The sequence below is a fragment of the Physella acuta genome, unplaced genomic scaffold (assembly GCF_028476545.2).
Source record: "Physella acuta isolate Inbredline_101_S28 unplaced genomic scaffold, ASM2847654v3 ptg000697l, whole genome shotgun sequence".
NCBI lineage: Eukaryota > Metazoa > Mollusca > Gastropoda > Physidae > Physella > Physella acuta.
The window spans coordinates 16936-40062 of record NW_026732216.1 but is presented as its reverse complement, the minus strand read 5'-3'; positions in this window follow the sequence as shown (position 1 = coordinate 40062).

Genomic DNA, 23127 nt, shown 5'->3' with positions numbered 1-23127 from the left:
TGTCTCACACTATTCCGCCCGATCACGCAATCACTGTAGCCTACTTTTTCTAACAGAACATGTACTTCATGCTTAATAATTTACTATGATCAGTTACATTAATTAGTATTCATCAGAGTTTCTTCCAGGCATCTCTTCAAGGGGGCGAAGCCACCCCGAAAATTTTTTACCGCCCCCCCCCCCCCCCGAACGAAATGAAATTAATATAATTTATATAGAAAATATATACTTTTAACAGTGTCCGCCCCCGGAGAAAAAAGTCTGGAAGAAACACTGGTATTCATTCACTACAAATCAAAATTTACATCAGATAAACAATTTTTCTTACAATTAATTTGCTGAACTTAAATTAGGCAAAATAATGTAATATTACTATAAGGGTCAAGTATTAGCTATTTTTACAAGCTTTTATTTAACTCACTTCCTCGTCAGTCGACAGTCTGTCTGTCTAGACGGAAACGCAGGAGTGAAAATTCGGAAACTTCTACTTGACCGACACGATTCACAGTTGGCACGTGGGTCAAGACATGAAGACAATGCAATCTGAATCTAAATTTGACTTAATTGGATGCCTAATTAATTTTTTATTAATTAATTAAAATTTGGATTGAATTAGTAGGCATCTCTAGCCAACCACACCACATGCGTAATGGCTGCGTTCAAAAACCATTGCGCGCCTACTGAACGTGATATTCAGTAGGCGCGCAATGGTTTTTAGTCATGTAACTCTATTGTAGATAAAACATGTAAAGTACTGAAAAAAAAATTCATAAAAAACGTTTTAATAACAAGCTTTTATGTAATGATGCACTAAAAAGTAGAAAATAAATTATAGACTACTATTTAAATAACTATAAAGAAAAGCGTGGGTGTCTTCCTTAACATTAGTAAAGGTATCCAATAGATACTAAAGTGACCCACGCTTTTCTTTATAGTTATTTAAATAGTAGTCTATAATTTATTTTCTACTTTTTAGTGCATCATTACATAAAAGCTTGTTATTAAAACGCTTTTTATGAATTTTTTTGTTGTTGTTGAGAAACAAAAAGTTTAAATTTTAACACCATTTGACAATCACCTGGTACAATACACTTTAAACATTGTAAACTAGCATCGATCTCTTCCGTTACAACCCTAGGGTCACGATCAATATGTTGATAATCTTTTCGTGTCGATCACCGATCATTTAATGTTCAATAAATAGCTCGATCTGCTGTAGCCCAGCTTACTATACGTGCATATTTTTTTTTAATTTAACACACAGGGAGGTAACTGTAATCAAGGGAGGTATAACATTGTTAAAGTCCATAACGGAATTATATGCAAACAGAATAATGCACAAATACAAACTATATTCTTATTACGTTGAAATATGTTTTATTATGCTACATGTATATTGCGGTTACTCTTTATTAATGTCTATAAATGTTCGATTTGAGAAAACATTGCGCACGTTTCTGTGCGCAGTATTCCGTTGCGCAGTGCTCCTCGCGCATATTTCCGGTCACCGTCTAAAAGACATGATTGGCTGTTGCATGATAACATAAAAATAACAGAGGACCGACAAAGATGGCATTGCATTAAAGGCAAATGTAGTGTCCCAGTTATAATGTACAGTTATGACATATATATATATATATATATATATATATATATATATATATATATATGTATATATATATATATATATATATATATATATATATATATATATATATATATATATATATATATATATTGATTGACAATAAACAATAAATAGCACTCCTTCGCTGATCAGTGTATGGTACGACAACAATCCTCTTTATACCTACTAATTATTTGAGCAATAAACGCATATACATAGTTACCGTTAATGCTGCGTCATGTTTGTTAAAACAAAAACAAAAAACTATTTTAGGCATACATTCAATATCGGAAGAAAACTAAATTTAGTGTATGCGGTTCTCCAACTAATTAGCAAATATGTGCTTTTATTATTTCAATTGAACGATCTCGCGTCTATGATTTAATTGAATAAAAAAATCAAACAGCATGTTTGTTCTGTCTGAAACTGACTGCTTTTATTAGGCTTTGGCATTAGGATTTTTTTTTTTTTTACTGCTGTCAATGGCTGTTTCCTGGACTACACAAAGGGCGGTAATCATGTTGGGGGACAAAGCCATAGAGTGCTCGAACGTGACGTAATCTATACACTGCTTTGCTTGCATTTTGTGATGCAGTTTCTGGAAGTTTCTGAACGGAGAACTACATATAGCAGAAGATTGCGAGTTCTTTTCTGATTTAAATATTCTTTCAACGCTAAGTTAAGTTCGTATAAACCAAATAACGAAAATTATGAAAGATGTATTTTAATAGTCAGTATAACCGACTATACCAATACTAATATGGGGGCGCCCAATTGATATGCTCTAAAACGACTCACTATACGAGCACTCTCTTTAAACGGATATACCGGCTCTAGAGTAGGATTCCCTTTAGCAAGGCAGGCCTAGATGTACCGAACTCCGACTAACTGGCTTAATGTGGGCTGAAACAGTATACAAAGATGCTGGTTTGAACGTTACATGTTGGTCTCTAACAAAGGGGTCGGCGTGGTCGAGTCGGTAAAGCTCATGTTTGCAAAACCGAAAAGTCTCGAGTTCGAATTCTCGCATGGATGTAGTTTGTTCTTGGTTAGACAAAGGCTATAGAAGCAAATCCAAAAAGAAAAGCAGGCTAAATTTGGAGACAATGACCTGAATGTCGCATAACCAGTTGACACGTATACTTAATTGTATGGGAGGGGATCTCTTGTAACAATAAAATTAAGAACGAAGAAGAAGAAGAATGTCGCTAACATATATGGGTTCTCACCAAACTTGTAAGATCCAGTGTCTTACCATAAAAGAACAAAATATGACAATTTAAGACGCCAACTCCAGATTGTCAAAAGGACACCCAATAAGGACAGACCATATTAGTTCGACGAATAAAAACGCCTACAAGTTGTTCCAAACTAGTAGCCTAATTAAGAATGCCCAGAAGTGAGGCCCAAATAAGAAAACTCTATTAATACGCCCATTAAAAAAACGGAAGTTAGGAGACGTAATCGAAATTCCCTTTTAAAGTCACACAATATGCGAAAAAAAAAAAGCCCAACCAAAATTGGGTTGATTATGTAGCCCAAGCAAGAAAGGACGTCGAATAACTACGTAAATAAAACAGTAAAAAATTCCCGTCAACTTTTCTAACTTTAAATAAAAATTATTTAAAAATTACTATATAGGTATTTGCATTTAACTAAAAGATTTAAGTGCATCTTAAACCTAGATTTGCCGCATATCATATACAGTTCCAAATCTTAGAATGCCAAATTGAATTCATTGATTGACGTAAGCAACATGGCGCCTGTCAATCATACATGGATGTAATCTGAATCGACGTGAGGTCAAGCTGACCTGCTCGTTCTTCCGGTATTTATATTTTTTTCTCTATTAGCAAATGGATGTTATTTGATATTTTTATCTCGAGGCAGAGCACGTAATAATGATAATAAACACACACACGTCTAATTTCTCTCTTTCTCTCTCCCTCTATGAGTATATATGCATGCATATATATATAGACACACACACATATATATATATATATATATATATATATATATATATATATATATATATATATATATATATATATATATATATATATATATATATATATATATATATATATATATATATATATATATATATATGTATATTTTTATTTATGTATATATTTATGTATATATATAAATATAAACATATATATATATATATATATATATATATATATATATATATATATATATATATATATATATACCATAAGTTCATAACTTGCTTTTATCCTAGAAAGACTCAAATGTATTCAATCCATTCAGTTATTAAACGTTAGAAGGCCGTAATAAAATCAATGACCTTATTAAACGTTAAGACGTTTTGTATTAGATTTATGTATAAGTAAACCATCTTAAATGAATGAAAGTAGGCTACAAGTAAGAAAGAATTATTACTATTGTAAATCTGTATCAGTGAGTCAACACAAGCCGATGATGAAAACTAATACTAAAGCGAACATGCAAGGCAAACTGACGCTGTAAATTCCATGTCTGAGGCGGAAAAATAAAGAAATTACAACACGTTTTAAATGTTGCTTTAGCATTATTTCTCCAACATGATTAGCGGTGTAGTTAATCCAGTATTCGGTCACGACACCCTCCCCCAACTACTCGCTCCGAACATTGACCTTGAACTATAAAGCTAACATCCACAACTAATATATCTTCATGTTTATTCACAGACCCCGGAGTATTATCTAGAAAAACAAGGGTGAATTATGCGAGAAAGCTCAGCATGGGTCATTATTCTAAATCTGAGGTCAACTTTTCATAACCTAGATTGTTGCTATTACATTTACATAATCACCATCATTACACATTGATCAAATATTGAATACGTTTTAGTCTCAGTATAGATCTCTTTGTTAAATATCAGCATGAGCAATACATTCAAGAGCTGAAGGAGAAGAAGAGAAAAAAAAAACAATGAACCTTATCGATTTAAATCACCAGCTTCTCTTTTCGTACGGGAGAAATGGCATATTGCTTTAGGCCCGGTAAAATTAACGACCCGATTGGATTGATAGAGAAATCTAAACTTGGTGCTAGACTTCTTCTATACAACGCGCCTTTAATAAAACCACACAGCTTACATTACCTCCCCTGGTAAATAGACACTCGAATAATAATAACCAACAAGTGTGTTGTTTGTGTATTATAGTCAGTTAATGTACGGCTCTTTAAAGTTTTAACTCGACGTTTATTAGATACTATATAGGCTACACACCAAAGACAATAAAAAAAAAAAGAAAAAAAAATACAGAAATACACGAGTCGATGGTTTTTACTGGGTATTTTACAGGAAATCATTAGACATGCTTGGCATACGTTTACGAATTGCACACATATCTATACACACACACACACACACACACATATATATATATATATATATATATATATATATATATATATATATATATATATATATATATATATATATACATATATATATACACATATGCATTGCGGGATCAATTAGTGGAGCGTTTCGTTGCTTCCCCGAGGGTCTCTAGTTCTGCTCTGTGACTGTAAGACGTTTATGAGTCTTCCCAGCTATGATGGGTACCTACCTGACAAAAGTTGGGGAAAGCAAAGGAGGCTGGGAATACTGCTGACTACACCATCCCTTTATCTGTCGGGGTTAAGAAATATATGAACTCTACTTTTTCTACTCAATTTATCGATATATATATATATATATATATATATATATATATATATATATATATATATATATATATATACATATTGTGTGTGTTTGTGTGCATGTGTGTCTTACCTAACCACAGTATCCCTATGTAGTTGAAGCTCTTAGAAAGAGATAAATCTACTTCATGTGTCTAATATATCTTGGCCACTGACAGTAAAACTTTATGACGATGAACATCGCGCTTGCACATTCATAGTTACGTTGCTTACCGCCCTTGAGTACGTAGTATTTAACCGTAAATATGTTTAACCACTTCTCTCCCTTTACTTTAATTGAAGACCAGATAAGTTTACTTATATAATCTCCTGAGGGCTATAGACACACCTCTATATCTGGTGTTAAGACAAGTACCAATTTATCCTGGTGCCATACCTGTATGTGCCGTGTTTCTAAAATTAGAACCATTTACACAGAGACCAGGAACTATTTAGATAACGTCTGCAATATTTTTTTTTTCTTCTCCAGTTTGATGTATTAAATGATGAATGATTTTATAACACTGTTTGTGAGTATTACAATAACGATAAAGACGGTTTTAAAATTTAATAATAATATATAATCTGTTTCATACGAAACTAAAATTTAAAAAAAAATATGTTGTTTTGCTCATGTCAATTTAAAAGGAATATTGCGTGTGCATAAAGTAGGCCTGTAGAAAAGGTAAATACTACTTTTTCAGTAGGTCACTTATGTTTTATTTTATAATACTCATGCACTGTTACAGTATATTTATTATGTTTTACTTTGCATTGTCACAATGTTTCTAAACGTACGGTATATATATATTTATCTGTGCATATTTGTACTCGTTTTATCTATGTGGACAGAACAAGCGAGATGCCACACCAAGATGTTCACATTTCGAACATCTCGCTATAAAAACCTGCTCACTCTTTCGTGTTCAACTGTTACTTTTTGTAAACACAAAAATGGAATCAAACGGTACTTACCTGGGGTATAGTTAAAAATAACTGTGGCAGTTTGTCCAATAACTTCAAGTAGTATCCTGTCAAGATGGGGATATATGTTTCTCTATTACACAACCGCTTTTAGAACTGTATGTTTTGTTTCTTTATCAAGGAAAGTATTCCAGCACGGGAAATGTTAATTGTTCATATAAGTATAAATTTTAATCTAAAGAATCAACATGGAAAATATTAACACTGAAAATTAGTTTACTTTTTTAATTTCGATATTTTTTTTAAATTTTGAGTCTGTAGATAGTTTTTAGTACTTAAATAGTTATATATATATATATATATATATATATATATATATATATATATATATATACTCTTAGACAATGTGTTTCTCCATGTCTAAAGGATCTTATCTACCGAAAAAAAATCACATTTTCATCTGTATCAATAAAACACTTTATCATTTGAATTTAAAACGTATCTGTTTGGCTATACTTTTTCGCAATTATTCACAATTTAATCAATTCTTAGAGAAAGACCGCTCAATGACACAATAGTTAGATACATAACAGAATACAAAATCTATTTATAGTATCGAACCCCGTGAACTGTACTATTGGCATAAGAACTATCATGAAGCACGCTATAGTACTGTAGGGTGGTAGCATGTCTTCGAGTGCCGTCGTAATCAGCTATTTGTAATCAATGAATCTATAAGTATGTCTGGTCAATATACCAGTTAGGGCGACGATATTTCTTACCCTTTCTCTACAAAATCCAAACATTTATGTGAAACAGAACAAGAATATCACCCTCTTTAGTTTATTTGATATAGTCTTTTGTTAAAATAAAAATTAATAACAATCTTATTTTTTTCAGTTTTAATAAAAATCTTGCAACGGTTTCCTATAAATGCATAAAATTAGACTAGTTAACTTAAAGAAACAAACTGATTTTCATTAAATTAATATGTTTATACGAGAATATTCTTATTTAATTGCGCCTTGAAAAGCGATTTCACTCAAGCCGTGTCCCATATTAAGTCTGATTACAGGGAAAAAACACAACTGCCCATATCACAACACAATCAGAACGAAAAAGTGATTATAGTATACTTTTACGTCGACGTCCTTAAATTACAGTTAAACATTAAACAATCATTCCGTGTAAAACAATTTTTTTTTCTCCATTTACTTACAAGTTTAGAATTTAAATAAAACACAATATATTTCAATGTTATGAAATACTTTTGTTTAATGTTAGATGTTTTTGGTTAACTATAATAGACGGAAGAGTCTCCAATAGTACAACAATTTTCGAGAAATTATTAAATCCGCATTTTTTCTATTAATACATATAGCTAGTTATTTAATCTAAATACTAAATATAAGAATAATCTATACTCGTATATCCAAAAAATGTATTCAACGTTTGTTTTGAAAATGCACAGATTGCCAGAAATCCCGTATAAAGATGAAAGCTGCTGGAATACGCCGAGAACGGTGGTCTGAATTATTTTTTCTCGAGTCGTCGCCCTTGTGCTCGAGAAACTCCGATGACGCCAAACTCTTCAATGGCGCCTTCGATTTATTTTCCTGGTTTCGAGCGCTACTGCTACAGTACGGTAAATCTGGGTAATGTTTCCCTGATCTGAGTAAAGATACTGTCTTATATGTTGTAAAAGAAACATTAAAAAGCATGTAGGCCTATAGCTTGAAGAGTGGGATTTTTCAAAACATTTCAAATAATATATTTTTTATCCAGTGTCCGTAGCCCCCCCCCCCCCCCCCCCCCCCCCACTAATTTTTAGTGCCCCCGCCACAAAAAAAAACAACAAAAAAAAACATTATCTGAAAGAAACCCAGTCTTAACTTTATGTCTGTATTTGTTTATGTCCCTATCTTTATGTGAAAAAAAAACCAAAAAACGTGAGTATCGTATCAACCGGCGGATGAAATTTCACTCATGAGTATTATATCCCGCGAGCCGGCCCGCGGCATAACATACGCCGCTATTTAGTAGTTGTTTTTTCTACTTTTCAGTAATTCATAATTTTTAAATTCGACAGTACTAACGCTGCCACTGAAAATATTTCTTTAAAACACTATAAGTAGCTCGTTAAGAAACATAACCCCCCCCCCTTCCTCCCCCCCCCCCCCCTACGTTTAAAATCGTTGGCTCTGCTTGTAAAGAGTGAACACAGCTCACTAAAACCATGTAGTGGTGGGGAGGTAGGGAGCGCGTTTACAGCTTGTTTTCTAGGCGCGTTTGCTGCTTGTTTTCTAGCGGCTCCCAGAAGAGAATTATATATATAGATACGTATGTTTTTATTACTATGTCACAAATTTCATTTTTTTGTGGTTTGAATCCAATGGAAGTGTCTTCCAAACTTATGATGACATACTCGAGGATACGTAAAAGTTTAGGGGGGCTCACTCCTATTTTATTTTAAATTGAAGGGAAGTTTTTAAACAAAAGTAATACATTTAAAATGAAACAACTATATATAAAAAATGTTAAAATAATAAGCTTTTATTGTAACTTTAAAAAAAAATATATAATTGCAGAGACAAAATACTTTGATTAATAAAAGTATTGGTCGTCAGATTGTTCAAGTGATTTTACGAGCGATCGATGTTTTTATTAAAGTAAACACATTTGCTTTATTGTATGTGTTACATAAGATATACTCCTTTTTTATACATATTGTATTTCACACATAAAATTACATAAATATTGGCCTACTGTTCTAACACTATGATTTTTTTGCTTCTATTTCTCATAAAGAACGAAGATAATCCAGAGTTTATTCCAGACATTTTTCTTCCGGGGGGGGGGGGGGGGAAAGAGCACTTAATATTTTCGGGGGGGGGGGGGAGGGGCGGACACTAGTAAAAGTATATGTTTTCAATATAAATTCAATTTCGTTCGGGAGGGGGGGGGGAGCGGGCGGTGGACTTTCTTCGGAGGGGGGGGGGGGCTCTGCCCTCCCCGAAGAGATGCCTGGAAGAAACTGAGATAATCTTTAACGTCGAAGAGTTATTTTTGAAAAACAGTGTTGTCGAAGAAAGAGGTAATAGCATAGCGATCGATTTCACAGTCTTGACAATGCTTGACCTTCATTGATTTTTGAGCCTCCAACCCACTTAGCTGCTAGAAAGTTGAGGAATATTAAAATTTTGACAAACACCCATCTTCTCCCGTCTACAGTTGTATCTGCCTCAGACTCAAACACGGGCTGTGGTTTTTTAGGGGAGGGAGGGTGCACTTGAGGGCTGTGGTTTTTAGGGGAGGGAGTGTGCACTTGAGGGCTGTGTTTTTTAGGGGAGTGTGCACTTGAGGGCTGTGTTTTTTAGGGGAGGATGCACTTGAGGGCTGTGTGTTTTAGGGGAGGGTGCACTTGAGAGCTGTGTTTTTTAGGGGAGGGTGCACTTGAGGGCTGTGTTTTTTAGGGAAGGGAGGTTGCACTTGAGGGCTGTGTTTTTTAGGGGAGGGTGCACTTGAGGGCTGTGTTTTTTAGGGAAGGGAGGTTGCACTTGAGGGCTGTGTTTTTTAGGGGAGGGTGCACTTGAGGGGTGTTTTTTAGAGGAGGGTGCACTTGAGGGATGTGTTTTTTAGGGGAGGGTGCACTTGAGGGCTGTTTTTTTTAGGGGAGGGTGCATTTGAGGGCTGTTTTTTTAGGGGAGGGTGCACTTGAGGGGTGATTTTTAGAGGAGGGAGGGTGCACTTGAGGGATGTGTTTTTACGGGAGGGAGGGTGCACTTGAGGGCTGTGTTTTTTAGGGGAGGGGGGGTGCACTTGAGGGCTGTGTTTTTTTAGGGGAGGGAGGGTGCACTTGAGGGCTGTGTTTTTTAGGGGAGGGAGGGTGCACTTGAGGGCTGTGTTTTTTAGGGGAGGGGGGTGCACTTGAGGGCTGTGTTTTTTTAGGGGAGGGAGGGTGCACTTGAGGGCTGTGTTTTTTTAGGGGAGGGAGGGTGCACTTGAGGGCTGTGTTTTTTTAGGGGAGGGAGGGTGCACTTGAGGGCTGTGTTTTGTAGGGGAGTTTTCACTTAAGGGCTGTGTTTTTAGGGGAGGGAGGGTGCACTTGAGAGCTGTGTTGTTTTCGGGGAGGGAGGGTGCACTTGAGGCATGTGTTTTGTAGGGGAGTTTTCACTTAAGGGCTGTGTTTTTAGGGGAGGGAGGGTGCACTTGAGGGCTGTGTTTTTTTAGGGGAGGGAGGGTGCACTTGAGGGCTGTGTTTTTTTAGGGGAGGGAGGGTGCACTTGAGGGCTGTGTTTTTTTAGGGGAGGGAGGGTGCACTTGAGGGCTGTGTTTTTTTAGGGGAGGGAGGGTGCACTTGAGGGCTGTGTTTTTTTAGGGGAGGGAGGGTGCACTTGAGGGCTGTGTTTTGTAGGGGAGTTTTCACTTAAGGGCTGTGTTTTTAGGGGAGGGAGGGTGCACTTGAGAGCTGTGTTGTTTTCGGGGAGGGAGGGTGCACTTGAGGCATGTGTTTTGTAGGGGAGTTTTCACTTAAGGGCTGTGTTTTTAGGGGAGGGAGGGTGCACTTGAGGGCTGTGTTTTGTAGGGGAGTTTTCACTTAAGGGCTGTGTTTTTAGGGGAGGGAGGGTGCACTTGAGAGCTGTGTTGTTTTCGGGGAGGGAGGGTGCACTTGAGGGATGTGTTTTGTAGGGGAGTTTTCACTTAAGGGCTGTGTTTTTAGGGGAGGGAGGGTGCACTTGAGAGCTGTGTTGTTTTCGGGGAGGGAGGGTGCACTTGAGGGATGTGTTTTTTTAGGGGAGGGAGGGTGCACTTGAGGGATGTGTTTTTTAGGGGAGGGTGCTCTTGAGGGATGTGTTTTTTAGGGGACGGAGGGTGTACTTGAGGGTTGTGTTTTTTAGGGGAGGGAGGGTGCACTTTAAACATACGGGATGGGGGCGGACTGATTTTTTTTTGGAGTGGGGGGTGGGGGCTACATGTAAACATATATAATTTCTATATTTCTATATACATTATATTTCATTCGGGGGAGGGCATGGAAATTGCAAGTGCCTACTATGGACATTTTCAAGTGTCTCCATCCACCAACAGGAGAAACATGTCTGAAAGAAACCCTACAGGTCATTACATTTGTACTCAAAATCGGTTCATCGTGTTTACCACAAGGTTAAATGTTATCCAAAAAGTAGTTGACTCTCTATACATAGCCTGGACGTTATATCGTTGTACTTCATCCTAAACGGGAGTGATATATTAAATTATAAAACAATCACGTTGGTCAGAAGGTGTAAACTAGATTTTCACAACTCCATTTCCTTTATTTTGAACACTATTTGTGGCTTTTAAAAGTACGAGTCGACGTTTTTTTTTTTAAATCATGGAATGTATTTTTTTAGCGTTTTCTGTCAGTAGGCCTACTTTATTTAAATACTTTTCGCTGACTAACCAGGGGCGGAACTACAGTACCACTAGACCCCGCAATGCGGGGGGGGGGGGGGGGGGGGAAGGGACGTTTAAGGGCCCAGAGCTGAACATAGTCAATTTTTTTCTTGTTAAAAAATAACTTTCTTGCATTTTTGTCTTGATGGTTGTTTTGTAAAAAAGAATACTGTAGCTGCGGATGGATTACCTTTATTCTATAGACACCATCCTGAGTCCTCTGTCTCCTACAATCGAGCACACGCTGTTGTCGGCAAAAAATTCCTTTGAAAATAAAGTCCATCACGCGAGAGGCCGCTAGATATTATGACGGCTTTTGCTTCTTTATATCATTGATTAGGGGCCCACAATCCATTGTGATTTTAAAATGTTCGTTTGTTTTATTGGTAGAACTACTATTCTGTACTATTTCGGTTTGATGAATGTCTACTTATTTTTGTTTACAAACAAATACGATGATAAACGTGTATGATTTGAATTCTCTCCCTTGAGTGTTTCACAATAGGCTTTAGGAAAAGTAGTTGAGACCATCCCAACTTCGGTAAAATTTGAGAAGTTTTTGAGTACTCTTAGACCTAACATTTTTTTAAAAAAATGCGTAGTTGAGCGCCTCGAGATCCCCAGTGGCTATCTAAGCCCCAGGGGTCCGCTTGTTGGGTGTCCTGCACAGGGGGATAGGTGTACTACTTGAATCATCAGTCTCGCTGTATTAGGGGCCTCCGCCGGTGGCCGTGTCCCCTTGTGACACCAAGGCCGTCGCCGAGGGGCGTTTCTTTCACCATCAGCGTAAACCGGGGCGTGTCTGTGGTAGTGCGTACAAACTAGCGCCCAAACAACTAAGTCTTGATAGTGGTTATGTAAAAAATAATAGACCTACTGCAGTAGTGATGTTCTACAGTAGCTAACACACGCTGTTGCGTAAAAGAAAAAAAAAATATATCCATGAGTTGTAGACCTGTAGTGTGGAAGATAGGTAAACGTTTAAACTACTTCGATGACTTATTTCCCTTTTTTAAATAGTCAAATATGTGTGCTCTTAAGCCTGTTTAATAAAAGCAATTACTTCTCTCGGTGTTTTTTTTTTGTTTCCTTTTTTTTTTGTTTAAAATACATATTAAAGAATAACATAGTACAAAAAGGAAATGTATTTTAAATTAATCATTTAAATACAAAAACACATAAAAATAAACATAACGCTAGAAACCATTACATATACAAAGCTTTCATGCTTCATATTCTTTTGACCTACATGGCTTTTCATTTCTTTTATGACAAACCTATTTTGAAATTTTCAAAACAGATTAATATTAAAAATAAAAAAAAAAAAAAATCAAAACAAAACAGATTAATAGTAATTACACAAATGACGCGATGTTGTACTTGTTTGAATTTTTAAAAAGCGCTCATAATTTTAAATTTAAAAAATTCGAACAAGCCAGAAATGAGTATCTTATATTCGTATTTTGTTTATATATATATATATATATATATATATATATATATATATATATATATATATATCTGACACAGTTTAAAACCACTAGCCCCTGAGGCAGTGATCTCCTATATATACGTTCCACAAAGAGAACAAGGTTGTACATAATTACGGGTTTTTCCGTAGGATATTAAAATCTTTCAGATAAACCAAGCCAACACGTCATTAGACTCTTTTCACGTAGATTTTTTTTACTTATTGTTTATTACACAATGTTGATAAACCTTTAATTACAATAATCCCAACTTTGATTTATAGCTAAAGCGTTATCGTATTTTTTTTTTGCATGAGAAAATATATCTGTAATTAAAAGCACATATCTCACGCTGAATGTTTGCGATCATCCTTGCGTGTTAAACGTAATTACCGGAGTACTAACAGCTTGGTGTAAAAATAGAATAAATACTGCTCATGGTTGTCTGTCAGAGTTGTACAAGTTCAAGACTTTTACTCTGGTGAGTACTTCAATGTATGTGTTTCACGTGTGTGTAAGTTAGCTTGGTTTAGCGCTAGTCTGGTATGTGTGGAGATACATACCTCGGCCTGAGTCCTGATGCAGTCGTGTCTAGACTAGGGGAAGTAGAGGGAGCAAGGCATAAAGTCGAATATACACGTACTTCTTTTGCCGGTGAAACAGGTAAACTCTACTCCATCTACCACTACCAATATTTAGGTATACAATGGAAATTCACGATATGATTAAGGTATTTCAATCAGGTTTAAGAATAATTTCATCAGGTGTGGTGACGTGGTGATGGATGTTTTATGCTAACTACAATGAATTCAACAATGTAACAGTATCTTTCTCTTTTTTTTAACCAATAGGGCTGGTAAGTAGGTCACCAACCAGTTCTTCGGCTCAAATGAGCCATATAACTGGTTGGTGACCTACTTACCAGCCCTATTGGAGTAAGATTATTTTTAAAAAAATAGACGTTGTTTATTACAGGTTTGAAAAAATGGCGTCCAAAATGGTTTGAGCGTTTATTGCTGTAGCGTGTCTGGTATTCTGTGAGGTCGCTGGTAAGTCTTGAGAGTTAAAAAAAAATGTCTTTTAAAATTAAAGAAAAATCTTCATTAATGAGTCTTGTTATGTTTTCTAAATGTTACTTAGAATTACTTGATTTGTTTTGCTTGTTTTGTGCAGGCCTATTTTGGGCATGTTCTGCCTTTTATTGTTCTATTTAGTTAAGATTACTTTGTATTAAAATAGTGTTTTTATTTCGTCTCTTCATTATAATATGGATCTAGAAACGATTTATTTTGATTTATCTTTTGTTGATTATTATAAAAAAGTGCCTACTATTTATACTTATTGGCTAGTACTATACACGGTCTTTTATAGTTTGATGTTAATTTTGATTAAATTAGGTGTGACAACAACCACGACTTCTAATTAAATTATAGGTCTCACATGATTATATGAAAATATTTTAATTTTTTTGTAATACATTTCTACATGAAACTAACCCTAAACATTTTTCTAGTTCTCGTGGCTATTATTTTCTTATCTAATGATATATTTCATCTCTTTCAAGTCCCTATTCGAAAGTTCTTCTCTCAGTCAAAACACTCTTTCTTTTCTTTATCTCTTTTGCTTCAGTTGTTGCATATCTATGTTCGTAAGTTTTGATTGGCCATCGTGCCTTTAACCCTGATACTGTTTACATATTATAACTTTACATCTTAAGTGCAATTTAATGTAATTGACATGTAAGAATAATTATCACGTTGATTTGATTTTGCGTATATATTATAACTTTACTTCTTACGTACAATTTGATGTAATTGAAATGGAAGAATAAATATCACGTTGATTTTATTTTGCTTACATATTATAACTTTACTTCTTGCGTGCAATTTGTTGTAATTGTAATGGAAAAATAATTATCACGTTGATTTTTTTTGCTTACATATTATAACTTTACTTCTTACGTGCAATTTAATGTAATTGAAATGTAAGAATAATTATCACGTTGATTTTATTTTGCTTACATATTATAACTGTACTTCTTACGTGCAATTTGATGTAATTGAAATGTAACAATAATTATCACGTTGATTTTATTTTGCTTACATATTATAACTGTACTTCTTACGTGCAATTTGATTTAATTGAAATGTAAGAATAATTATCACGCTGATTTTATTTTGTTAACATATTATAACTTTACTTCTTACGTGCAATTTGATGTAATTGAAATGGAAGAATAACTATCACGTTGATTTTATTTTGCTTACATATTATAACTGTACTTCTTACGTGCAATTTGATGTAATTGAAATGTAAGAATAATTATCACGCTGATTTTATTTTGTTAACATATTATAACTTTACTTCTTAGGTGCAATTTGATTTAATTGAAATGTAAGAATAATTATCACGCTGATTTTATTTTGTTAACATATTATAACTTTACTTCTTACGTGCAATTTGATGTAATTGAAATGGAAGAATAACTATCACGTTGATTTTATTTTGCTTACATATTATAACTGTACTTCTTACGTGCAATTTGATGTAATTGAAATGTAAGAATAATTATCACGCTGATTTTATTTTGTTAACATATTATAACTTTACTTCTTAGGTGCAATTTGATGTAATTGAAATATAAGAATAATTTATCACTTGATTTTATCTTGTTTACATATTATAACTTTACTTATTACGTGCAATTTGATGTAATTGAAATGTAAGAATAATTTATCACTTGATTTTATTTTGTTGACATATTATAACTTTACTTATTACGTGCAATTTGATGTAATTGAAATGTAAGAATAATTTATCACTTGATTTTATCTTGTTTACATATTATAACTTTACTTATTAGTTGTAATTTGATGTAATTGAAATGGAAGAATAATTGCACTCATTTTTCTCAAAACTCTCAAAATACACTTAAGTACTTTTTCCACTGAGCCCTTCACATCTAAATGTCTAGAATATACTATTAGAATATACAACAGCTAAAGGGAGTCGTCCCTACTTTATTTGTAAGAAAATATAATATTAGTCACAGTAGCGGAACTAGAAAAAAAGGGCCATCCCGCAAAAAAAAAAACAATTGGGCCCCATATATATATGTATATATATATATATATATATATATATATATATATATATATATATATATATATATATATATATATATATATTTATATATTTATATATTTAAATATTTAAATATTTATATATATATATATATATATATATATATATATATATATATATATATATATATATATATGTATCGTTTCAGTATTGAATATCACATTTTTAAAATTGGTTTTCTTTTTATCTGAAAGGGTTGTGATGGAAGAAGGAAGTATAAGAGTTGTCTATTGTCATCATTCTATGTAAGAAAGGTTATAGAAAAACATTTTTTTTATTATTTTTGCGTACGTTTTTTTTTTCTGAAACTAATTTCAACAAATAAGTGAGCTATATAGTTTAGTATTGATTATTACATTTTTTAAAAATCTGATTGAGTTGTGGGGATATGGGGCACCCTCTCACGGGTTGGTAGCTTGCTGCTAGTTTTTCATGCAACTAATAAAGGCGAACATTTATTAGAATGTGCTTCCGTATAGTGGAAATCGCTCAAAATGTGAAATAAAACTAGATATTGAATATCATACTAATATACGAAATTTCGTCAACCTAACGGAAAGAATATGTGTTACAAGTTGTCGTGTTCACATACTCACACACAAACAGACAGACTTACACACTCGATTTCTAAACAAAGCGTTTGTGGCAGATGCTGATGTAAAACGACAACATACTCAATACTCCGTATACAGGAAATTTAAAAAAAAAGCATTTTATTTTAATAAAGGAATGTAAATGTAATGCGAATTGTGGCTGAAATTGTTAAATTAGACTGAAAAACTCGCAAAAAATTAATGAAATACATTAAGAAGTAAGAAAGAAAATATGGTATAAAGAAAAGACGACTCATTATGGAAAACAACAAATGACAACTGAATAAAAATGTTGAGTTCAATTTCTTTTCGGAGAAGTTTTTTTTAAAGTTAATTAGTGTATGCAAACCGAGTTTTTTTCTCAGTATATAGCAGTGATCAAATCTTGAATCTTTGGCTTAGGCGCGTGGTGTTTTCACCAGGAATACATGCGATCAAACTTATGGCGTCAGTGGAGACCAACGTTTCGAGAGTGTATAGAGAATTTTTAGTCAAGTTTAAGACAAGGATTGGGGATATACGTGGCTTCAGAAGGTAGAAGTGAGGGGGGGGGGGCTGTTACCATAGGGTATAGTGGAAGTATATGGTATAGGGGAGGGAGGGGGGTGGATACTGTGTGGGGAAAAACGTTGTTTGAGAACCGACGGGAACTGTCGTAAGGCTTATGGTCATCCATTTAACAACATCACTCTTTTGTTGACGATTTTTAAATTCTCCCCTCCCCCAAACGTGACACATCACAACAAACATACAAAGCCCCTCTCCAACCCTATAATGACGTCACACCAAAGCCTACAACCTTAAACATTATGTTTTCTTAAAACATCGATTTCTTTCTCAAATACTGATTTAGAGTATTTGAATAAATTTCGTTTACAGCTTATAGTTTTCTAAAACGTGACATAACGGCTAAATTTCAGACTCTTTTTTTTCCAAATGAAAAAGTGTGCCGTCGCAATATGAACTTACAGCCCCCCCCCCCTATTCCCATCATCCTACCCATTCTTCCCCACATCACAATATCGTCACAAATTATGATCCCTCTCCAATGTTTACGTACTCATTTATGGTCTATTCCTTAGAAGGAACCTTTGGAAAACGTATAGAAGAGCTAGAAGAACAGTAGGGTATGAGAGTGAGACGGAAACTAAAGAAGGACCATAGGCAGTAGTAGGAGCATTTCCAAGAGTACCTAAGTGTGTATGGACTTGGAAGGTCTATGTACGTTTTTAGTGGCAGGGTTTAAAACAAAAACTCTACTGTTTTTTTTTTTTTTTGTTTTTTTTTTAAATAGAGCTTCAGTCTTGAACAGGTACTTTAATTTAAACTCCCTCTAGACCTAGCGATTCATGGGGCATATGAAGTAGAGCCATTGTTTTTCTTTACCACTGCACACTATGCCAACCGACTTACCGTTCTCTAAAAAAGAAGTAAGGTACCTATCAGAGCTGGTTTGACTTAGTGTTTCCTCCAGAATTTTTTCTACGGGGGGGAGGGGGGGGGTCATTTGAAATTTCCGGGGCGGTGGGGGGGGGGGGGGGGCGGACACAGTTATAAGTATATATGTTCCATATATAAATTTCAAATCCATTTCGTTCGGGCAGGGGGGGGAGTAGACTTGCTTCGGGTGGGTGAGGGGGGCAATGGCCCCCCGAAAAGATGCCTGGAAGAAACTCTGCCTACAGTCACATATCAAAACCGAGATCCGAATCCGAGACCCTCAGACTAGCAGCCAAAAGGGGATACAAGTATAAGAAAACATGTAAAAATGATATAAAATAATACGAGGAGCAAGCTCAAACGATAAGTGTTATCTCAATGCTATATTCAGGCAACGTAGTATCCAAACCCTTCTATTCGCCTGCTATTTATCAGGCCAGAAATCTAAACACTTTACCCAGTCTGCGATATACATACATTTAGCCTTCCAGATCGTCCGCAATTGTATCAAATACACGGAGATGTACGTAGGCTTGATTCCTGGCCCTGAAAGGAGTCTTACATTTCTAAACACAAATAAACCGGGAGTGATCTCCCCTAAACTTTCTCGAATATTCTTATATAACTCGGAATATAGACATGATTTTTAATTACTTAAACTTTAAAAAATAGAATAGAATCTCATAGAATAAAGAATTGCGCACCAAGCGAACGCCAAAACAAAATGTGCGCAATATTATTGGTACTTTTAAAATTTACATGCGTTTTTTGAGAAATCGGAAATAGCGTAAATGAGTATTTCCGGTCAACGGTAATTACTCAAAATTTGACAGACGGTAGAGAATTAAATATTTTACTTACATGTGAAGTTTCATTTATCTATCAGAAATAGTACTCAAGTTATAGGCTTTTGAAAAATTCAAAGTAGAAAAAGTACCACTTCTGGTTATCAGAAATCGCTCAAAAGTTGATACGGATCTACGATTTTGATAAAATACTTATATATGGAATTTCATCAACCTAGCTGTAACGGTACTTAAGTTATCGTGTTTACACACACACACACACACACACACACACACACACACACACACACACACACACACACACAGACACACACACACACATACACACAGACATACGGACAAGATTGCAAAATTACGTTTTTCCGTATCAGTGAGATGTAAAACGTCGAGATTTGTAAAGACATTTTCTATACTTCGTATATACGGGAAAGTAAAAACAAAGCAAAGTTCCCATTTAATTAAACCTGACGGTCTATATGGCAAGTAAAGAAGAGTTCACTTGTTCCTGTGACCTCGGCATATGGAGAGCTAGCACCCCGAAAAAATTCTACCTCCCCCCCCCCCCCCCGAACGAAATGAAATTTATATAATTTATATAGAAAATATATACATTTTAACAGTGTCCGCACCCCTCCCCCACGAAGAAAGTCTACCGCCCCCCCCCCACCCCGCCTTGTCAAACGGATTTTTTAATTTGAATAGCTGTGGTTACTGTGTTATTTATTAACATGTGACTTTGGGCGTCTGCATAGATGGTTTTAATCCATGTTTTAAAGCAGGGCCCTAGGGGGGTTGTGTTCGTCTATTGTTGTCAATAACCATGTATGATCTGCTCTATCAAAAGCAGGTATCTCTTCGGGGAACGAGGCCCCCCCCCCGAAGAGAATCTACCCCCCCCCCTGAACGAGATACATATACTTTTACTAGTGTCCGCCCCCCCCCCCCAATGTAGACCGCCCCCCCCCCCCCGAAAAATATCAAGTGCCACACACACCCCCGGAGAAAAAAACTCTGGAAGAAACACTGTTCGGATTGCCGTGTAATCTTAGGAGTAGAATATAAAATTATGTCTCTTAGTAGGTGTGTGTGATTCTGTACGTCCCTGTCTGACATGCTATAATTTGGTCTCTATTGATTAAACTTTCAATTTTTTTTTTGTCTCAGACATGTAATTTACAGCGTCAGTGTGCCTTGCCATGTTAGCTTAGTATTTGTTTTCATCATCGGCGTGAGGACTGATACAGAATAGTTATATTTCTTTTTTACATAGATCTAATACAAGGCGTCTAATTACAATTTTATTATCAAGCCTGCAAATGCAAATATGTAAATAGTGGATCAGGGCATTTTTTTAAACGACATGGTGGGCTTATATATATATATTTTTTTTTGGGCTTAAATATATATATACATATATATATATATATATATATATATATATATATATATATATATATATATATATATATATATATATATATATATATATATATATATATATATATATATATATATATATATATATATATATATATATATATATTCATGCTAGTAATTTATTCATGAATTCATGTCATGTTTTCTTAACATAGGAAGAAGTATAAAAAAAAGTTTAACCAGTGAACTGTTGTTTATACAATCTGAAACTAATTTTTTCCTAATGAATTTAGAAATAAACAAGGTTTTAAGTAAAAAAATAATTTATTTTGGTTATTTTTCTAAAGTTAACAACAATACAAATGAAAACTTTAAAAAGGAACAAATCCTAAATGTTCACAACACACCAAGACCTTTCACCCTCAAATTTATCAACAATACATCACAATTAGTATACAAATGCTTTATTTGGAAATCATTCCAATTCTTTAGGGGCATCCATCATTAAATGTCTCCTAGCAAAGATGTAAGGCAAATCTTTTTACAACTTAATTGCAACTTTTATTGAAAGATAACATCAGAATAAATAAGGGGTCATCCATAAATGACGCCACACTCGTAGGGGGGAGGGGGGGGGGGGGTCCGTAATTTTGTGACGATGTGTGATGAGGGGGAGGGGGGGGGGGGTCAGATGTTGCGACGTCACATTTTGCATTATAAAAAAGCAATTTTAGAAAACGAATTTTAGACGTTATTTCGCGTTTTAGAAAACTGTTTTAATAAATTGTAATAGTTTAGACAAGATTTTGGAAAAATATCAATGTTTTAAAAAAACATTCAACTGCAATTTTGAGGGGGGTTGTAGGTTGAGGTGTTACGTCATTTTAGGGGGGGGGGTCTGGCTTTTTGTGACGAAGTGTAACGGAGGGGAGGGGGGAGGTAAAAATCGTCAAAAAAAGCGTGACGTCATTTATGGATGACCCCTAAGTTTAATCCAACTAAGCTTGATCTATAAGTGCAGCAATCGCCACAAAAAAAAAAAGTGGACTGCTAAGAAACTTGCATGTATATCACGACGTTTCACTTGTTTTATCTGATGGTGTCTCTCTAAATCCATATGATTTGAATTCATTATTGCAATCAGATATGCCCATTCCAGTACCAATGCCACCTCCCAAAATAACAGGGCAGGGTTTTCGCTTGAAAAGTAGTGCTGAAAAGACAATGCCTACTCCCACTCCAGTAACAAACTTTATGAGACCATTGTATACACAACGGTCGAGCTTTTGACCATAGACATCCTTTGACCTTTTGCTTGGACTCGCCATGTTGGATTATATATATGTTTTTTTTTTTTTTTTTTTTTTTTTTTTTTTTATGTTGGATTATATAAAAATATAAAATACTTCAATTTCTCCGCCCCATGCAGTGTGATAAATATATAGAGGCATCAATATTAAAGTAATTAATGCATACAATTTTAAAGTGTTAAATCTATATTATACACACATAAATTAAACGTTTTCCATAATTGCTATAAGTTCTATGCATTCAATTTCTACAACACAGCAGTTTTGTTTATATTCAAGCAACAAAACAGCGAAGTAAATTTTAATGATTTGAAAAACACTAACATTTTCAATGATTATGTTGATTGTGAATGTAGTTGAAAGTAGTCTCCCTTAATTTCAATTTTGGATTTATTTATTTTTTTAAAAGGGAGGTAATTTTTAGCCTTAGACATATAATTTAGGCAGATTTTTTTAGGTAGATGCGAGTTTAAATTATTTATATTTATATTAAATACATTTTATTTGAAGTAATACAACATGAAAATCCAGAAATGCTTCTTGTAGGATATCCTTGTAGCTTAAATATTTCCCGTTTAATTAAAATTTAAATTTAGACATGAAACGTGTCAGTTGTATAAAAAAATTTAAAGCTCGAATAAAATAAAGTAATATTGGCAGTGACGCTTTATCTAGAAAGGAAAGGAAACCGAAATCAAGGTTTAGGGGTCGTCCATAAATTACGTCACACTCATAGGGGGTAGGGGGGACCGTAATTTTGTGACGGTGTGTGATGAGGGGGAGGGGGGGGGTTCAGATGGTGCGACGTCACACTTTTGCATTATAAAAAAGCAATGTTAGAAAACGAATTTTAGCAGTTATTTCGCGTTTTAGAAAACTGTTTTAATACACTATAATAGGAATTGATTAAAATATTCTATTTTGACAGAGTTCAGATAAGATTATGGAAAAAAATCGATGTTTAAAAAAAAAATTCAACTGCAATATTTAGGGGGGGGGGGTTGGAGGCTGAGTTGTGACGTCATTTTTGGTGGGGGGGGGGGGGGGGGTTATGGCTTTTTGTGACGATCTGTGACGGCGGGGAGGGGGAAGGTAAAAATCTTCAAAAAAAGCTTGACGTCATTTATGGATGACCCCTTAGCTTAGGTGGGGGGAGAATACAAAATTTCGAGAAACGACCTGTGTAGCAGACTTTAGCATGACGCAACACAGATGTGTGTCATCATCATTATCCGATTGATCTCAGTTTCATTCAAAAGGTTCTCACACTTGGACTTTTTGTTTTAACTGTCTGTG